Below are 8866 nucleotides of genomic sequence, written 5' to 3' on the forward strand. Positions count from 1 at the left end.
ACAAAGCACATATCTATCAAATATCATTATCTTAGAGAAGAAGCTCAAGAAAAGAAAGTGGTGTTGGAATATGTTAACACAAAGGAACAAATAGCTGATATCTTCACCAAGCCACTACCAAAGGACACTTTTGAATATCTCAAAAGTAAGTTAGGGGTCCTACCCCTATCTTTTACTCACTGACCAAGATCGGTGAAAGCATCACTTCGATGACTCTATTGAATATCTTTTGGGAGTTGATGCTGGAGTGATACACTTTAGAACGTTTTTCTGAAAGTGTACTGGAATAATATTGGGATAATACAGAAAATGATATAGGGAACAGGAATTGTAAACAAATGCTCTGACCGAGACTCAGTTGATACACAACAGAAGGAAATAACTTCTTATAGAAACAAATTATGTTTTAGTTCTTTTCTTTTTGGCATTGTTGTCAAAGGGGGAGAAGACTACCAAGGGGAGAAGACCTACCTAGGGGGAGAAGACTAAAGGAGGAGAAGACCTGAGAAGACTGAGAGAAGACTACAAATTGAAATAAAGACTCAAAACAAAAGAGAAGTCTAATGTATGGGGGAGAGCATTTTAGCATTTCAGAATCACAACAATCCAAATCTTTTAAAGGTCAAATCAATTGGTTTTGCCATCAATGCCAAAGGGGGAGATTGTTGTCAATATTACAAGGATATTGAGAAGGTTGTTGATGATTATGGACATAACCGATTAAAGATGTTTTACTATCTTGATATTATTATTTTGTCATTGATGTCAAGAAATTGATTTTCTAATTCAGTATGTTGTTGCCATATCTTAAGAAATGTGATATGAAGATTATAAAGAAGTCGGTAAAGACACAGGAAAGAATATGATGAATAAGGGGATAAGTTATTCAATGGGCAACTCTACCGAGTTAGACAATGATGAGATCTTGATGTTTTAGATTGTTTTAACATCATACATATGTTGTAAAATGTAAAGGTTAATACTACACTATGATATCAGGCAAAGAACCTAGTCGGTAAACCCTAAGGAACCTAGTCGGTAAACCCTAAGGTTATCGCAGTCGGTTAATGAAGACAGAATGTCTACCGAGTAAAGTTTAGTATTCACCGAGTTGTAACCGAGCTATAACAGAATGCATTAAATGTTTACATGTGATATTTAATGAAAGAAGCTGATGAGCTGGAGTAGATCAATGATTGGCAAGCCGTGGAAGAAGTTTGTTAACAAATCTAAGGCAATGGAAAGTCGACAAAAAGATCTACAGCTCAGATTGAACCGCATTACCCTAACACAAGTTCCAAGGTGAATGTGCAAGTTCCGAGGTAGGGTAAAACATTTTCAGATCAAAAGATACAATGAACTTGGACAAGATTGAAGATCTGATGGCTATGATTGATCATGGGAAATGTGATCAAGGAGATTAAGTGGTTAGAAGATTGTTTATAAATAAGGAACTGTTGATAAACAATGTATGCGAGCAAGTGTATGCACAGGGATGCTACATAGTGATTACCGAGCACAAAAGCTTGAAGACCTATTATAATAACAAAGTATTGATGCCCAGCAGATAGACAAGATTAGTTCTATGTCTAGATTGTATTGAACAAATAGGAATCTGCTTTAGCATTTTAGATGTGAAGTTGCAGACAGATTGTATTACTGTTATTTTGTGAAAGTGACAGGAAATCTCTTAACCGAGTGGACTTAACAGTCTTATATGTAAATCCTCTAACAAGGTGACATTCTGATTGAATGTTTGAAATCCTTTGACAAGGTCACTTCTTACAAAGTGAAGATCCTAACAGATCTGAGGGAAATCCCTTAACTGGGTCACATCTAGCAATGTGTTTTGTAATCTTTAACAGGATTGGCTTTTAACCGAGAATACTCTAGAAGAGTATATTTCTTAGTGGGTCTGAAATCCCATAGTGGTTTTTCCCTATTTGGGTTTCCACGTTAAATCTAGTGTTATGAGGTTTATATTGTTCATATGCTTTTGAGTTTGCATGTTTGACAATTTTTGATTATATGACTGATATATATTACCGAGGTTGAATCTAATGTTTTTATGGATGAATAAGTTTGTATGATTCACACCCCCCCCCCCCCCCCCCCTGTCTCATCTTGTTGGCTATTGGATCTGTACTTATATTAAGTATCAGAACTATCATACATATCTTAGAAAATTCAATCTCAAGGCAGATGCTTTAATAGTAGAAGCATGTTCATTAGAACCTTTGGCGTCATCTAAGTTGAGAAACTTTATGGTAGACTTAGTACCTATTCCATCAGTTCTTGATAATGTGTGAAATTTGCAACTATTTGAAGATGATCGACATATTTTAGAATTTACAATTCGAATCTCACATTTTCGATGAAAATGATCTGTAGGAAGAAGAGATAAGAGAAGAATCCATAGATACCACAACAGGTAATAGTATTCCTAAGGATATTGTGGAATTAGAAAGATTATTTAATGCAAATCAAATGTTAAAGCAAAGCAATTTGCCAAAGACTAGAGGAGATGAATGTGAACCCTAAAATCTCGAGAGTGCAGAGGATTTGAAGAATGTGTTAATAAGAAAGGTATGCACTAAGTCAAAAAGGGTTCAAAAATTTCACAAGCGCTTAAAGAATATATACATGTGATAGCATGGACATATGAAGACCTAAAGGCTTATGATACATCTATCATTATGAACACAGTCCCTTTAAAGCCCAATACTAAACCTTTCAGGCATAGACAAAGACTAGTAAATTATGCACTAATTGAGCCTTTGATTCAAAAGGAGGTACATGAATTTTTCTTAGATATAATTATCTTTCACATTAGGCATTCTACATGGGTTGCAAACCTAGTACTAGTCCAAAAAAAGAATGGGGACATTAGAAATGTGTAGATTTTAGAAATCTCAATCGGGCCTTAGAAAAAGATAATTATCCCTTGCCCTCATTAGATGAAGTGATGCAAATAGTGAATGGATCATAGATGATGCCTTTTCTAGATGATTTTTTTGGTTATAATCAGGTTATGGTAGATCACCCGGATAAACTGAACACTAGGTTCACCACCAAGTGGGGAACTTTCTCTTATCGGCTAATGCCCTTTGGGTTGATAAATGTAGGGGATACTTTCTAGAGATCCATGTATATTGCCTTCAAAGACCTAATAGGTAAATGCATTATAATATATATGGATGATTTGACATTTTTTTTCAAAAGTCCAGTCTACCCATGTGCAAGATTTGAGAAAGGTATTGCAGAAGTGTGAGTAGTTCGAAATATCATTGAATCCTAAAAAGTGCATGTTTGGAGTAACAAATGACAAACTTATAGGACATGTTATATCAAAATTTGTAATTTTTATTGATCCAAAAAAGATTAGCGCATTGATGAAATTACAACTCCCCAATAGCAAAAAGGAGTTGAAATCCTATTTTGGGAAAAAAAACTTTGTCTAGAAATTTATTACACGGTTTGCAAAAATTGTACAACCTTTGAATGCACTGCTTATGAAAGATGCTAAAATTCAAAGGAATAAGGAAGCTAAGGAAGATTTTGAAAATATCAAAAAGGCCATAGTAGAGGCATCAGTGTTGTCAAGCCCAGATTATAATAAAACTTTCTACATCTATTTGTTTTCCTTTGAACATACTTGTGCTACAATTTTTACCCAAATAGTAGAACAAAAAGAAGATAAAAAACCTATTGCCTTCATGAGTTTCTCTTTCAAGGATGTAGAGTTAAGATACATCAATGTGGAAAAATAGGCTTATGCATTAGTTAAGGTTGTTCGTAAATTCTAACACTATATCTTAAGAAGTAAAGTGGTAGCAGTGGTACCGAATGCTTCAGTAAAAATGATTTTAATGCAAAATGAAGAGCTAAGTGGATAACTACACTACAAGAGTTTGACATAGACATCACTCCCACGAAGTGGGTCAGAGGGAAAGATCTAGTGCAAGTGATAGTTGAGGCAGACTTGAGGTTGGTTAACCAATAATATGTTATTGAAGAAGTGTCGTGGGAGGAATGGTACAAAGACATTATGCATCTGTTAATTACTAATTTCAAAATCTGAATCACATGAATTAAGCACAATGGAGAGCCCTAAAGCTAAAAGCATGAAATTATATGATGAAAAATGATAATTTTTCTTGTTAGGATCATGTCGGGGTATATCTCTAATGCATAAATAAAGAAGAAGCCTAAAAGGTGTTGCATAAATTTTATGACAAGTTTGACACCGAGCATGATGGACACCTTGTTAGTACACATGCTATCCTTAGGGCCAGATATTACTCACCTACCATTTTCAAAGGTGTGCACCAACATGTGCAACATTTCCACATTTGCCAAATACATGCAGACAAAGGAAAATGTGTCGCACAACCTCTGCAACCGATTGTGGAATTTAGACCATTTGTGCAATGGGGGATGGATTTTATAAGAATGATCAATCTGCCTTCATCTGCAGGAAATCATTACATTTTGAAGGTAACAAACTATTGTAATAGGTGGTCTGAAGTAGGGTGTTTCAAAATTTGTACTACAGAGGTGGTGATACAGTTTTTAGAAGACAACATCATTACTTGTTTTGGGACACCCTATTTTCTAGTATGTGACAATGGCCTTGCATTTTCTTCCTTAAAGTTTGCTAATTGGGAATTTGAGTTAGGAATCATTTGAAAATTTTCATTGAATTACTATCCTTAGGGTAATGGGTTAGTGGATATCATCAAAAAATTGCTTGATAAAAACCCTAGAGGGTGGCATACAATACTTAAATATGCTTTGTAAATTCCCCATATCACTTAGTATATGGAATTGACCCAGTACTAACGATAAACTTGAAAATTCACACATTACAATTTATTCAAGAAGACTTTGGTTTTGACAATAAAGAAGAAGCGTGTTTAGTTAAACTTTTGAATCTTGATGAAAAAAGGGATTGAGCAATAGAGTGTATGGATAAACACCAGGCCATAGTGAAATGATGGTTTGACAAGAGAGTGAGAGTAAAAACATTTCATATAAGATTTAGTTTTTTACCATAATAAACCCCATGAGAGTAAGGGATTTAGAGGGAAATTTTGAAAAAACTAGACAAGCCCTTGCCGGATCTCAAAAATATTGTGTGAAAATGCGTATAGATCAACCACCTTAGAAGGGGAGGCTTTACCCTTTCCTATAAATGACCAATTTATAAAGCACTATTTTAGATCGTAATGTTGCGCTACGAAAAAATAAATGGAATGTTGTAAATATTGTGTATATGTAAATAATTCTATAAGAATAACTTGAATAGAGCGTAGGTAACCCAAATAATGTGAATACTATAAATAATTCGAATTTGCCAGAGATTGTAAATAACTAATTTAAATTCTAAGTGTATACACCTAAAAATGGTCTGAAGGGATTTGATTAAATACACAGTTATTTAACTAATCCCCCTTCCCAAATTAATTGAATTCACAAGTAATTTGATTAATTTCCCTATTCATCTACTAGTAAATAAGTCTAACTGATTTATTTATATAGTTCATTCAATAACCCCCTTTGATTAATTAATTCCCTTCATTTTAATCAATTCTTCTAATTACTAATTAAGATTAAAAAACTCAAGTTTGTTGAGATTAATTACCATTTTCCTAATATTTAAATTTCTAAATTCAAATATGAGCACATGGCTCCTAACTTCTAACCACCTAGCCTAACCACCCCCTAACCTAACCCATTCTATCTAATCCTGGGTTTAACTAACACTGTCCTATCTTGCACATCCTAGCCTATTTTATTCTAACCTCCTGTGGGTTGGATATCTCCTCCTTGAGACACATGGCACTTTTTCCAAATGTCTTCTCCCTTGGACACTTGCGCTCTCATGAGAAAGGATCCTTGCCACTTGTCACCATAGAGATGACATGTGTTCCTTCCTCCAACCTCTTCTCCAAATTCCTCAATCTTAGCCCTTGATATCTTCAGATCGAATCCGGACTCTCGGTTCCTGCTACCTCAACTTTGGCCTTGGAATTCCTATAAATACCCCTCATTTTGGAGAAATAAAGATCCCTTGCATTTATAGTTTTTGCATAGTTACTATAGGAATTTTACATCTATATCATCTAGCATAACTATTAATTTGGATTAATCATAGCATCTTAATCTAGTTTCCTTTTTACCAAATTATGTATCTTGAATAGATCATTCTAGCTAGATCATGCATACAATCGTCTTAACCTCATATATTTGCATAATCATGAAGTAGTTACTCAATTTTTGAGTTGTCACTTTGGAGGTCATTGCTCCGCTGAGAGCCAACAATCTAACACCTTCAAGGTCGTCAAAAATAGAGGAAGATGGGATATCTTAAAGGAGGCCTTTGGTTTGCATATTCTATTTAGTTTTTAAGTCGTGCTTCCTAGTTCTTATTGTTATCTCATCTATGTGCATGTTTAATACAATTAACCCTAATTTTAGCAGCACACTAAGAAGCCATTATTGCATGTAACTCGAGTCAAAAGAAAAGAATAAAAACATTAAACACATAATAAAATATTGAACCAAATCCAAGTTATCATGTCGATTGAGTCAAATATAAACCAAAAAGTATTTCATTAATATTCATGACTGTGTATGTAAATGGAAATACAAAATTTACGGTCACCATGAGTTGTCATCCCCAAAATTATCATATGGACAAGGCATATATTTACACCAAAAGGGAACACCAAAAAGAACCCAAAAGAAATTTCAAAATTATGGCTGGGCCCTAATTTCCATCACGGTCTAGCAGGAGCATCCACATAATTAATTAAATTTTTCCCAAGGCTTCGACATTTGGAATGAGCCCAAAGTGTTGCTTCACAAGATGACAGGCTCTTTAATACCTCTCCCTATGGTTTTCAATTGTACTTTCCCTAAAACCACCTAGAAATTGATAGACGAAAATAGGAGTAGGAGAGACCTAGAATGCTTCTATATCTTGGGGCATGGGAATCCCATAACTCGATAGAGAAACTTCCTCAATAACATCCAATCTTCCTATCAAATCATCATTTAGAAAATGAGCGTATAGGGTGCAAACATTGTCTTCATCTTCCCCCAAGTCAAGAAGCGAAAAGCAATATTAGAGTTAAATCGATATCTTGTAGTAAAGAATAGGAATTCATGACCTAGAATCCACTTTATTGCCTTTTCCACCAAGTCTTCATCTTGAATGACATTTATCTTGAAGACTTGATGTAATCTTTGTGAGGTGATGGAACATAGAAAATCTAGCTCACACAACTAGTCAAGCATATAGCACAATCCACCTGAGGAGATAATTCCCTAGCCACGAGGATGTGTATAACAAACTTGAGAAAGAAGTAGAGTGCATAAAATTGAGTGAGTTGAGAGGTATAAATAAATGACTTTGTCAAGAAAAGAATTTAAGGCACATCACATCCAAGTGAAAAAAGAATGTCACCAAATTGGGCTAAAACAAATCTCGAGAAGGCCTCACAAGTGATATCAAGTGGTGTACGGTCATGAAAGGAGTAAGAAAGAATCACGGGTGGATTAGTGGTTTCAAAATCTTCGTATAACAAGATGACGTGAAAAACAATAAATGTTTTAGAAAGTGTGATCAAGTCGAGTGTGTTCACATGAGTGTGGTAGCCTCAAGAAATTAAAGGCATTAATCCTCATTAATGAAAGGGTTTTATCATAATCTTACGACAAGAAATGTGGCAAACTTGGTATTCTTAAATACAGATGAAGAAGTTTATGGCCTCCTCCATAACATAGACTTTTGTCTGAACGTATGGGGTGTCAAGCGGAGAAATTATATTATAAATCACATTATTATTAATACTTTCTCTATGTGGAATCAGTCAGTGACTATTATTCAATAATCATCTTAAGGAGTTTCTTGAAAGTATTAGGGGTGGTACTAGTAATTTGTTAGATAAAAAATAAAAAAATCATCTTTGCTACCGCTACCCTATTCAATCTGAAATAATGCCAAAAGAAGGCTAAAATGAAATGTGCTTCAATGTTATATCAAATGATTTTTATGCAAAATAAAAATGGGCTTCAAAGCTATATCAAAAGAAAAAGAAAAGAAAGAAAAGTAAAATAAAAACCATCTAGACAACTCCACTGGGGATATGGATGTTTGACTGGTAGTGGAGAAATGGCTAGGGATAATGGTAGAGATAAACTTATTGGGGCTAGAGACGTTTGACTAGAAATAAGGTTCTATCCAAATTTATCTTAAAGGATGCAATCATGTAGTTTGTCAAATTATTGGACCCTTTCTAATCTTTGGGGAAAAGGAATGAACCACTTGCATACATTTAAGAAGTTGGTTGTTCTCCATAGTAGATAAGCTTAATATTAGTGGGGTACAAAGGTAATTTTTTCAGAGCATATCTCATGGGTTGCAAACACAAATCTATTTTATGGTTAAGGTCAAAATTCCTTAATTTTTGTTTGAGGGTGGCAAGTTGCTGTGATGTTTCATAGCACACCCCATTTGTTTCAAGAGAAATGGGACCCATGAATTCTAAGGATGAAATGCCAAAAATATTCTAAGAGGCAAGAAAGGAATGGTCAATAGGCCAGGGGTTAAATACATTTTGGAATTGGCGGAAGAAATTATCTTTTGAGTGCGATAAAACTAGTAAGGAATAATGGAATAAGATTTCAATATTTCTTGCCACTCGCGATGAGAAAATGAAGTATATCGGGTAGAATGAGAGGAGGTTTGGAAAACAAATAAGTGAATAAGAAAGGAAGGTCAAAGACAATGAAGTGGAGTATATCCCGCCCGCTGCTTAGGTATTAATACAAGGAAATATTGTCGGGAAACGGAGAGTGG

The sequence above is a fragment of the Cryptomeria japonica genome, chromosome 8, assembly GCF_030272615.1.
Source record: "Cryptomeria japonica chromosome 8, Sugi_1.0, whole genome shotgun sequence".
NCBI classification, from domain to species: Eukaryota; Viridiplantae; Streptophyta; class Pinopsida; order Cupressales; family Cupressaceae; genus Cryptomeria; species Cryptomeria japonica.